Source organism: Panicum hallii, chromosome 5 (assembly GCF_002211085.1).
Source record: "Panicum hallii strain FIL2 chromosome 5, PHallii_v3.1, whole genome shotgun sequence".
Taxonomy (NCBI): domain Eukaryota; kingdom Viridiplantae; phylum Streptophyta; class Magnoliopsida; order Poales; family Poaceae; genus Panicum; species Panicum hallii.
In genome coordinates this window covers 59369719-59380575 of record NC_038046.1, presented here as the reverse complement: position 1 = coordinate 59380575, position 10857 = coordinate 59369719, and the positions used below count along the sequence as shown (strand labels likewise).

The 10857-nt window shown below is 54.0% G+C and overlaps 1 long non-coding RNA gene across 1 annotated transcript; it reads left to right on the top strand.

Annotated features, from left to right (window-relative positions):
- The first annotated feature begins 9375 nt into the window (after positions 1 to 9375).
- Positions 9376 to 10324, top strand: LOC112895792. Its single transcript, XR_003229272.1, has 3 exons — positions 9376 to 9540; positions 9651 to 9720; positions 10003 to 10324. It is a non-coding gene; the product is annotated as an uncharacterized LOC112895792 (long non-coding RNA).
- The last annotated feature ends 533 nt before the right edge of the window (positions 10325 to 10857 follow it).

Below are 10857 nucleotides of genomic sequence, written 5' to 3'. Positions count from 1 at the left end.
CTACACTGATCTCAACAAGCATTGCCCAAAAGATCATTTTGGGCTGCCGCGTATTGACCAAGTTGTCGACTCAACAGCCGGCTGCGTCCTTCTTTGTTTCCTTGATTGTTACTCAGGCTATCACCAGATCGCGCTTAAGGAGGAGGACCAAATCAAGACTGCCTTCATCACCCCGTACGGGACCTACGCTTACAAAACAATGTCCTTCGGGTTGAAGAATGCGGGAGCAACTTACCAACGCGCGATCCAGATGTGTTTCGCGGATCAGCTGCACCGGAACGTCGAGGCCTACGTGGACGACGTGGTCATCAAGACCAGGGAGTCCGATAACTTGATCACAGATCTGGAAGAAACTTTTAGCAGTCTACGCAGATATCGATGGAAACTCAATCCCACCAAATGCGTTTTTGGAGTACCATCAGGGAAACTGCTCGGGTTCATTGTCAGCAACTGGGGCATCGAAGCCAACCCTGTAAAGATCACAGCCATCACTGATATGGAGGCTCCGGCCACAGTCAAGGATGTGCAGAAGCTAACAGGTTGTATGGCGGCCTTGAACAGGTTCATCTCCCGACTCGGGGAGAGAGGACTACCTTTCTTCAAGCTCCTAAAACGCCAAGACAGATTCCAATGGACGGAGGAGGCCGAGCGGGCCCTACAAGACCTGAAAATTCATCTCCAGTCGCCTCCGATCCTCACCGCTCCGCTACCAGAAGAGGACCTACTACTCTACATTGCGGCAACAACCCATGTTGTCAGCAGCGCTATTGTAGTCGAGCGAGGCGAAGAAGGCCATGCGTTTGGAGTGCAGAGGCCCGTCTACTTCGTCAGCGAGGTCCTCTCCGAGTCAAAGGTACGGTACCCAGCAGTTCAAAAGCTCTTATATGCAATTTTAATCACATCAAGGAAGTTGCGCCATTACTTCGACGACTACAAGATCACTGTGGTTACGGATTTCCCGCTGGCGGATATTCTTCATAATCAAGATGCCACGGGACGCATATCTAAGTGGGCAGTGGAACTGGGGGCTCTGTCAATCGACTTCAAGCCACGCACTGCAATCAAGTCACAGGCTCTAGTCGACTTCATGGCTGAATGGAGGGAGAATCAAGTCCCAACCCCAGTGGACAAGCCAGAGCACTGGACCATGTACTTTGATGGATCCCTCAAGCTCGACGGCGGGGGTGCTGGTGTCTTGCTTATCTCCCCACGAGGTGAGCAGTTGAAATACGTCCTTCAGATCCTGTGGGCAGTATCCAACAATGAAGCCGAGTATGAAGCCTTGCTTCACGGGCTTCGTTTGGCGATATCACTAGGGATCAAGCGACTACTTGTACATGGCGACTCTCTTCTTGTCGTTCAGCAGGTCAATAAGGAATGGGATTGCAACAAGAAGACGATGGAGGCATACGTTCAGGAAGTGCGCAAGCTGGAAAGCAAGTTCTCCGGCTTGGAGGTCCACCATGTGCTACGAGAACACAACGTTGGTGCAGATATCCTGTCCAAACTGGGGTCAACACGCGCTCATGTCCCACCGGGAGTCTTCGTTCAGGAGCTCGCTCAGCCATCCACCAAGCCTTCTCCGCCGGTAACCATCGACTCGGGTCCCCAACGACCCGACCGAGAGGTTCTGATGCTGGGGGAGGATTGGCGAGCGGCCTTTATCGACTTCATTCAAGACCAACGGCTACCGGCGGGAATCGACGCCAAGAGCGCAGAAGTGGCACGCATCTCGCGAAGGAGCAAGGGCTTCGCCCTGGTCAAAGGCAAGCTCTACAGGCGTGGCGCTCGGTCAGGAGTTCTCATGAAGTGCGTCACGAAGGAGGACGGTCATGACATATTGCGGGAGATCCACGAAGGCGTCTGCGGCAACCATGCGGCATCAAGAACGCTGGTTGGGAAAGCGTACAGGGCTGGTTTCTGGTGGCCCACCGCAGTCACCGACGCGGAGGATCTCGTGCGCAGGTGCCAAAATTATCAATTCTTCGGCAAACAGACACATGTTCCGGCCCATAGCCTCATCACTATACCGCCATCTTGGCCGTTCGCTTGTTGGAGTCTCGACATGATTGGGCCCTTCACGACGGCGCCAGGCGGTTTTACCCATGTGTTGGTGGCTATCGACAAGTTCACGAAGTGGATCGAGTACAAGCCAATCGCCAAGCTCACGCCAGATCGGGTTGTTGATTTCATCTCAGATATCTTGTACCGTTTTGGTTTCCCCAACACCATCATCACGGACTTGGGGTCAAATTTCACGGCCAACCAGTTCTGGGAATTCTGCGAGAATGCCTGCATCGAAGTTAAATATGTCTCAGTTGCCCACCCGCGGGCCAACGGACAAGTCGAGCGGGCGAACGGCTTGATAATCGACGGCCTCAAGAAGCGGCTATATGACGAGAACAGCAAGAAGGGAGGAAAATGGGTACACGAGCTGCCGCATGTAGTCTGGGGGCTTCGGACTCAGCCGTCCAAAGCCACAGGCCAAACACCGTTCTTCCTCGTATATGGATCCGAAGCCATTTTACCAGCCGATATCATGTGGAAGTCCCCGAGGGTCGAAATGTACAATGAAGGCGAGGCGGACGAGGCGCGGCAGCTAGAGCTCGACTCTGTAGAGGAGGCTCGTTGCACCGCTCTTGTCCAGTCAGCCCGGTACCTACAGGGGATCCGCCGATACCATGATCGCAACATCAAGGAGCGGTCATTCAGTGTTGGCGACTTGGTCTTGCGTCGTATCCAGGATGAATCTGGCCTACACAAGCTCAACTCAAGGTGGGAGGGCCCGTTCGTCGTCAAGCAGGTCACACGGCCAGGGTCGTATCGACTACAGTGCCCCGAAGGCCAGGACATCCCAAATTCCTGGAACGTCCAACACCTGCGTAAGTTCTACCCGTAAGCAAATGCCCGGTGATATCCGAATTCCCCGGGGGCTTGAAGCTCTCCTTTCCTCGATTCATATTGGAGGCTTCGAGCCACAATATTCGGATTGAACACTCCTTCTCCGGCGACAACAGCCACGGCCACGGGCGAAACTCTCGTGTAAGCTGGCTACTCGTCGTGAATAAATTTATGACTACATTCACAACTTATCGACTTCATTTTTTGTCGAACCATCTGCTCCGGCTAAAACTCCTCGATATGTCGAGTTCCGCCACGACCTTAGGTGGTCGCACACGACTGAAGTCGCACCTTGTCCAACTCAGTTGATCCGCTCGACTGGCTAAAAAACAGCGCGTTGGAAAGGCTCGCATAAAGAGCCACCTCGACTACATCATGAGTGGCTGCACTCAGAACAGTCATGTTCTTGCCGAAAGAATGGCCAAAACGCGGCAACGACCGCACCTGCTCCTAACAAGCTCGATCCGTCCGCCCGGGTCTCACCCAGCTTACGGAGCACGCTCATAAGCACGAGCGTTTTCGACTACAATCAGAGTCACCGCACTCGAGCTAGTCCTGACTTTCCGCCCTACGCACGGCACCCCCGCGACGATGCTCGCGTTATTCCCTAACAAGTCTAGACCCGCTCGATCGAGTTGTGGCTACTCTGTTAGACGAATTCTAGCTGCCCTTCGGGTCGTTGCACCCAAGGACGCGTCTCTACTTGAGTCTCGTAAGCCTGGATCCCAATTCAGCTAAGACATGCAAACACGTAGAGATGTCAAGGGAAGCATTTACATAAGAGAATGATTAAGTGTCTCATACACCCTAATCCTGCAGTACATTGTGTACAATCTGTTCTGCTACAGGTTGGGCCTCTTGCAGGTACTCCTCGAACCGCTCGTCCGAGCAGTCCGCCGCCATCCCTTGCGCGAAGATGCTCAGCTGTGCGGTCGGCATGAAGGACTTGACGTACGCAAGGGCGTTGCTTACGCAAGCGACTGGTGCTTCAGATAAGAACTTGAGCATCTTTTTCGGGGCCTCACGGAGCCGTCCCAGCAGGGGCCGCGGGCCGGCCTCGCCTTCTTCGGGCGGGTCCACCATGTCCACCAGTTCCTGGGCGGCTCCCTGGAGGTCCTCCAGCTCCTTGCGCCGCTGCTCGTCCCTCTCGCCCAGCGCTTTGACTTGCTGAAGGCAGTCGACGAACTGCCGTTCAGTGTCGTCGATCACCTTCTGCAGCCTTTCGACTTCATCTGTACGACGATACAGCATATTCTTCACGTCAGTAAGCAGCTCCTCTTTGTGTTTTATTACTTTCCTAAGCTCTGTGGTGAAGATGTTTCAGCAAGCAAGTGAAATCACTAAGGAAAAGTACTCGAGGGAAGCGGGTGCCTACCTTGGTGCGCCTTCTTTTCCGCCTTGAGCTGCTCCTGGTACTCTGCTTGTTGCTCCTTGACCCGTTGTTGGAGCTCGGAGTTGGCCGCTTCAAGGTTCTTCAGGTCATTCTTGAGCAGCCAGGTCTCTCGAGTCCTCTCCTGCTTCAGCATGTCAAGCTCGCGCTGCAGATAGCAGTTCTTCGTCTTCTCCTCGGAGATGCGCTTGTGCAGGGCACCTAACTCCCGCGCATCGCTCACAACCGCGCGGAGTTTCTCCGACTTCTTCTGGGATTTAGTAATCACATGCTGCGCCAAAGGAGGAGAATGAGTACTAAACAACTCACCAATGCACACACCTGGAACTTTACGCGAGTACTACCATGGAGAAGTTGTATAACTCCTTGAAGGTGCTCTTGAAGGTCTCCAGATTCTCGGCCGTTAGCAGAAGATCATCCACCAGGTCGGTGGTGATGATGTTCTGGTACCCTGGCCCGGTCCTCAGCACCTCACGGGGACCCTCCGAGGGCCCGGCGGCATCCCCGGACGGCGGCGGCTGGACACCTGCAAGCATACGAAGTAGTCACCATATTGCCCTCGGACCCTGGCATCAAGCCGCGGGCGGGTAAGCGCGCACCTGTACCACTGGCAGGAGCGGCACCAGGGGCCACGACTTGTTCCCCGCCACTGGGCCCGGCTCCCTCTTGCCTGGACCCGGGAGGCGGCGAGTCGGGGAGCCCCACATCCGCTTCCGGGGCCACGACTTGTTCATCGCCACCGGGCCCGGCTCCTCCTTGTTGGGACTCGGGAGGCGGCAAGTCGGGGAGCCCCACATCCGCTTCAGGGGCCGCCTCTGCGAGTACAGGCCCCCCAGGCGCCGAGGGCCCGGGGGCTGCTGCAGCCGAGGCAAGCGCCGCAGCCCTGCCCGGTTCCAGCTGGAGTTGCACCGCACTTGCAGCCCTGGCGACATCGACAACATGGTTATTCACGCAGGCGCGGCCAAGCTTTCCAAGCGATCGAAGCAAAACTCACAGTGTCGACTTCTTCTTGGCAGCCTTCTTCACCCGCCAGGCCCGACGGGGGACGCCCGCCGCGGACGGAGGGGTCTGATCGGCCGATGGAGGGGTCCCCGCCACGGCGATGGTCACCGTCGTGGCGGCAGAAGGGCCCGCCCCCACCCCTTCGGGCTCCGTCCCGGGCGGCGGAGCAGGGAGGCTGCAAGGGGACGCTGTCAGTTCTCAGCACCATGGAAACTTTGGAATTAGCCAACACAGTAATTCCGTACCTGGAGGACTCGACTTCTTGAGCCTTGCGTTTGCGCACCTGGCGCTGGCCCTTCGGCACCGGTGGCAGAGCGTCGGTCAACTCCACGCTCTGATCGGAGGAGTTGTCCCCGTGCGGTTCCTCCACGGTCCCTTCACTCGCCTGCGAGCCCACGCACCCGGTGGACTCGCTGCTGCCTTGAACTGCAGCATGGCGAGCCGCCTTGGTGGCAACGGCGGCAACAGGGCGCGGGCCTCCCTCGGCTTCTTCCCCCGCTGGCGAGACCCCGCGTTCGGTGGCATCGTTGCGGCTCTGGATCGCAGCAAGGCGAGCTTTCTTGGCCGCCGTAACTGCAGAAGGAAGGAGGTGATACGCTCGGGGGAGGTCCGGCTGCGGCGGGTAGCTGCAGTACAGTTCCGAGTGTCCCTGCGGAAAGTCCCTCAGTTCAGTATCGGCGCAGTAGTCGATTTCTTCGGCAACAAGAAGTCGAGCACTTACCGGCGGGGGCGGATGTTGCGCGGAGTACAGGGTGGGCACGTACGGCACGGTGTTCACGTCCAGCAGCACCCGCTGAACCCGCTGGAGCGCGACTTCATCTGGCACCTCTTCTGTGCACATGCGAGAAGGGTCAGCAGGGCCGGTGTACTCGAAGCCCAGGCAACATCTCTGTTGGATGGGTTGGACGCGGCGCTTGTGAAAGGAGAACATGACGGAGGCGCCGGTCACCCCCTCCTTCCTCAGTGCGTCGATGGCCTCCAGCAGCTCCTTGACTTGGATCATTTCCATGCCGGAGGGTTCAAGGTTCCATTCCCCCCTCACCACGGGCGGTTTGCTCGACTTCGTCGGCAGGGGGGCGCATGGTTCACGATGTAGAACCAGAGGTTTTTCCATCCAGGAAGGTTGGAGGGGAATTTATATGCAAGGTATTTTTCGCCGGCCTGCTGTCGCAGTTGGATGCCGGCGCCCCCTACCACAGCGAGTTTTTTCGTGGTCGGTTGGGGTTTCAAACGGAAAAGGAAGCGGAATAGATCCCAGTGGGGCTCAATTCCGAGAAATGCTTCACAAAAGTGGATGAAAATGGAGATGTGGCAGATGGAATTCGGGTTGAGGTGATGGAGCTCAAGCCCGTAGTAGTAAAGAAGGCCGCGGAAGAAAGAACAAGTGGGGAGGGCCAATCCCCGTTCGGCAAAATGGTAGAATGTGACGATTTCGTCGACATTCTCCATGGGGAACGGTTCACGGAAAGAGGGGCGCCAGTTGACGAGATTTTTCTCTTGCAGCAACCCCTCGGAAACAAGTTTTTTCAGATTGTTGAGGGAGCACTTACTGTGTGTCCACTCCGCGGTTGTTGGTTCCGCATCCTTCTTCACTCCCTCGATCTCCGACTTCTTGGACGTCATCTCCGATGCGCCGGCCACGAGATGCTCGGGGCTGCGGGGAGAGGGGCGGGGAGGTCGGGGTGGGAGCTCTTCTTGGGGGAAGGCGGCGGCGCTTGGTTTGGGGAATTTGGTGATTCTCGATGGAATGCAGATTGAAAGCGTGGTTTTTCCCTCCAGTCATCGCGGGGTTAAATAACCAGCGGAGTGGGGGAAAATTACTGTTCTGAAGGTCAAGCGCCGTTTCATGGACTAATCCGAAGATGAGGGGTCATTTGGTGATTTGATTAGATTGCATATTTGATTAATCATTTTTTCAGGGCTAATAAGCCCGGAAAAAGGGGTTTTTCGAATCTTTGGTCTAGTTACATCATTTGTACCGTCCCTTCGTTTTCCTCATTAACGTGTCATTGTTTAGCCTGCATGCCACGATTTTTGGACCCTTATCTCCAAACTTTGTGGGATTTGGATTCAAGGCTCGGGGGCTGCGGGGTACGTGGCATCGACTACTTATTTTTCAAATTTCTTTGAAGGGTAAGGAAGACTACTGACAAGCGGGATCCCCAGCCTGATTCTCCGGATCAACCTAAGGCTCGGGGGCTACGCCATATCAGAAATAAAATTCGGGGCATGAGCACCTCATAGCTTCGATGCAGCCAAGCAAGTACTCGAAGAAGGACTTCAGGACGAATCGTCAGAAAGAAGTCGAAGACTGCTTCGAAAGTACTCAATAAGCCTGCAGTGCTCAGCTACGAAGAGCTCGGGGGCTTGTCAGACCCGAGGCCACCGGGCTGGGCACGTTACGAAGTTTAAGAGATTAAGCCCGTCTTGTCTCTTATTTGTTTTGTTTATCTCTTGTTTATCCCGTTTAAATAGGAGATAGAGCTAACCAACACAGAGAGGATCTACTCGAGATCAGTTTGGGTGTGATCCCTCGGAGGGGGTTGGTTAGCATCTTTGTAACCCCGGCCTCTCGGATATATAAGGGAGGTCAGGGACCCCCCTCAAAACAGAAGATCATTAGGTCATTCTATACAGAAGGCAATACAAACCATATAGGACGTAGGGTGTTACGCTCCGTGTGGCCCGAACCTGTCTAAGTCTTGTGTTCCTTGCACCTTCGAGTTCCTGATCTCGGCGTCCCCTCACCCAAAACTTACCACCTTGGGTATACCCCGCGGTGGGCAGCCGGTTAAACACCGACAGGCAGGGCGCCGGAGTAGACTGCCTGGGTGAGGGTAGGGCGCCGGCGGAGAGCTCCACGGTGAGGGCGACGGCAGGGCGCGGAGGAAAGCTTCTGGGCGGGCGCGCCTCCCTGGGCGGCGGCCCTGTGCTCCGGCGACTCCTCCCTGGGTGGCGGCGGGCACCAGGGAGGCTGGGAGATGGAGGCGGCCAGGCGGGGGTTGAGAAAAGTGGAGGCTGGAGAGCGCTCGTGGGCTCGTGGGCTCGTGGCGGGTTGGGAGTTGAAAATGGCCCAACTCCGAAACGGACAGAAAAACGGCCCAAACGGCGTTTAAAATCGCCCAGGCACCGTTCCGTTTCGGCCGTTTAAACATGCGCTGACCGTTTAAACCGGTCAACGTTTAATTTTTCTGCCTAGGGCCTAAACTAAACGTCAATGCCTCGTCTACCGTTTAGACCCGTCTAAACGGCCGTTTAATGCCGTTTAGGAAAATAAGGAAAAATCCATCACCATACCATGTGATATTTTATTGCGTGAAATATGGGAGTTCAGATTTAAAACATCATTCATTATTTTCTCTCACGCGTCACTTATATCTCGCCATGCAAACGGTTTGAGCTGGAATAACTATAACAGTTTGGATTTTGCTTCGGTCTTAATTTAGGATGGATGCTAATAAGCCGACACTGCAAGCGAATTGATTTGGTATAGGTTCCAGGCCTATAGCAGTTTGGTGCGGACTCGGTGTGGGATTGTAACTATTCAATTTCTAACGGGTAGCAACCATGCGTTGTATCGTGATTTTATCACAACGAGCCGCTTGCAGCGAGCAGCCAAGCCCATCCCGTCTAACTGCACATAAGACGAGAGAGAGACAACGATTATGATTCTTCATATGGCAAACCCTCGCCTTCGCCTGCTGCCACCGCAGTCGCTACCTCCGCCTTGCCACTGCTTCCCGGCCGTCAGCTCCACCTCCTGCTCGTCCCAGTATTACAAGAAGCGCCTACCACCACTGGTTGTCCTCGAGGAGCTCGCCGTCCGCGGCGGCGACGGCGGGACTGCATCTGGGCTCTCGCTTGTGGCCGCGCCGTCGCAACTCCTACCGCCAGCTCCGGCCCCGTCGAACCCCGCATCTGTGGACGCCGCGAGCACCTCCAGGCACCGGGCGAGCAGGGCCGCGGCAGGCCCGGCTACCTCGCCGCCCAGAAACACGGCGCACGACCGCAGCACCTGCGTGGCGCGCCCGTGGTCCATGGCCACCTCCTGGAAGAAGCAGTCCTCCGCGGCGCAGGCTACGCCGTAGGGTCCCCACCCTGCGCCCAGCTCCAGCTAGCCCGCCGCCGCCCACACCCCCGCGAGGCTCGTCGGGGACAGCGCCGCCGCGGCCTCCTCGGAAAAAACAGCAAGATGCGACCGCATGGACGAACACACTCATTCTACCTGGAATTAGTTATTCCATCAGGTACAGCCCAACACACTCATCCTAGATGAAAAGTTAATTATACTTTTTGTTCCTTGCATAGGTTACCGTAGTAGTAATAAGTCCCTGAAAAATATTTGTCAATGCATCAGGTACAAACATATTATTTGGAGGTCAAGATCCTAGTCAAGGTCCTGCACTCTCGTGAAGTTCTTGCCTTATGTAAGTTCTGGTTTAGTTTGTTTAGTTACATTAATGCAGAATATTAATTTGCTAGACAAAGGGGCAATGGTTTAGTTTGTTCAGTTATATATTAAGGTGCAATGGTTCTTACATCATGCTATAGCAAATCACATTGTACATCTGTTGTTTTAGAGTTGTGATGCATCAGTATTGAAACCTGTTGGGCATCACATGTTAAAACCTATTGAGCATCCTGTTTAAGCTATATACGTTGACTTTGTGTCTTGTTTTGATTTTTTTAAAAGTGTTATTTGACTGCAGGTGCCTTATCTCCAGCTCTGAGAAAGGATTGGACACTACATTGGTTAGATTGCAGACAAGGACTAGTTGATCTCAAGGACTGCAAGCTTCACACTCATTTTAGTGTTTCACTGTTTCTGCTACATATATAGCTTCAGCAAATCAGCTTTGTAGTATATTAATCTTCCTATTAGGATTTATGATTCGGTCTCTGTTTGTAACTGAATTTGTTGCAATATTTAGCATTTTATATTTTCTATGATGACAGTAAATAGCAGCCTGTCTGCTTATAGCAGCGTCTGTTGCGTGCAGTGGTTGTGATCCTGTGCTTGGAAACAACAGTTTGGGAAATGGATTTTTATTGGCTCTTGTAACCATAGTTTGGCTAATAGTTTATTACATTATGCGCTGAGAAATCTAGGCTGGGTTGGTACATGCCGGAGGAGGCTTGGAGTGGAGTGGATAATATTTATTTCTCTCCTGAGAATGGATTGGTGTGGATGCAGCTCGACGCTCACCCCACTTGCAGGGCGACTATATCACATTCTTTTTCTTTTTCTTTGAAAAAATCCATGTCACCTTCACGGTAGGAGAAAATGGAACGGCCATGTTACCTGTTACGCATGTCACGTTCATGTTGGGATGGGGTGTGGGGTTGGAAGAAACACTACGACCATGCATGGAAGTTAGATCCAGTAGAAAGATGTTCCTATATTTTTCCTATTTTTGGAATTTAATATATATAATAAATATTTAGTGGAGTCATAATTATTTCGAAGTACTGTAGTAAATTTCATAACTTACGAATTGGGATAATAAGTAAGTGCAGCCGGGCCGTGGGGTCGTCGACCAAGTAATGTACTCACGCTTATAAAA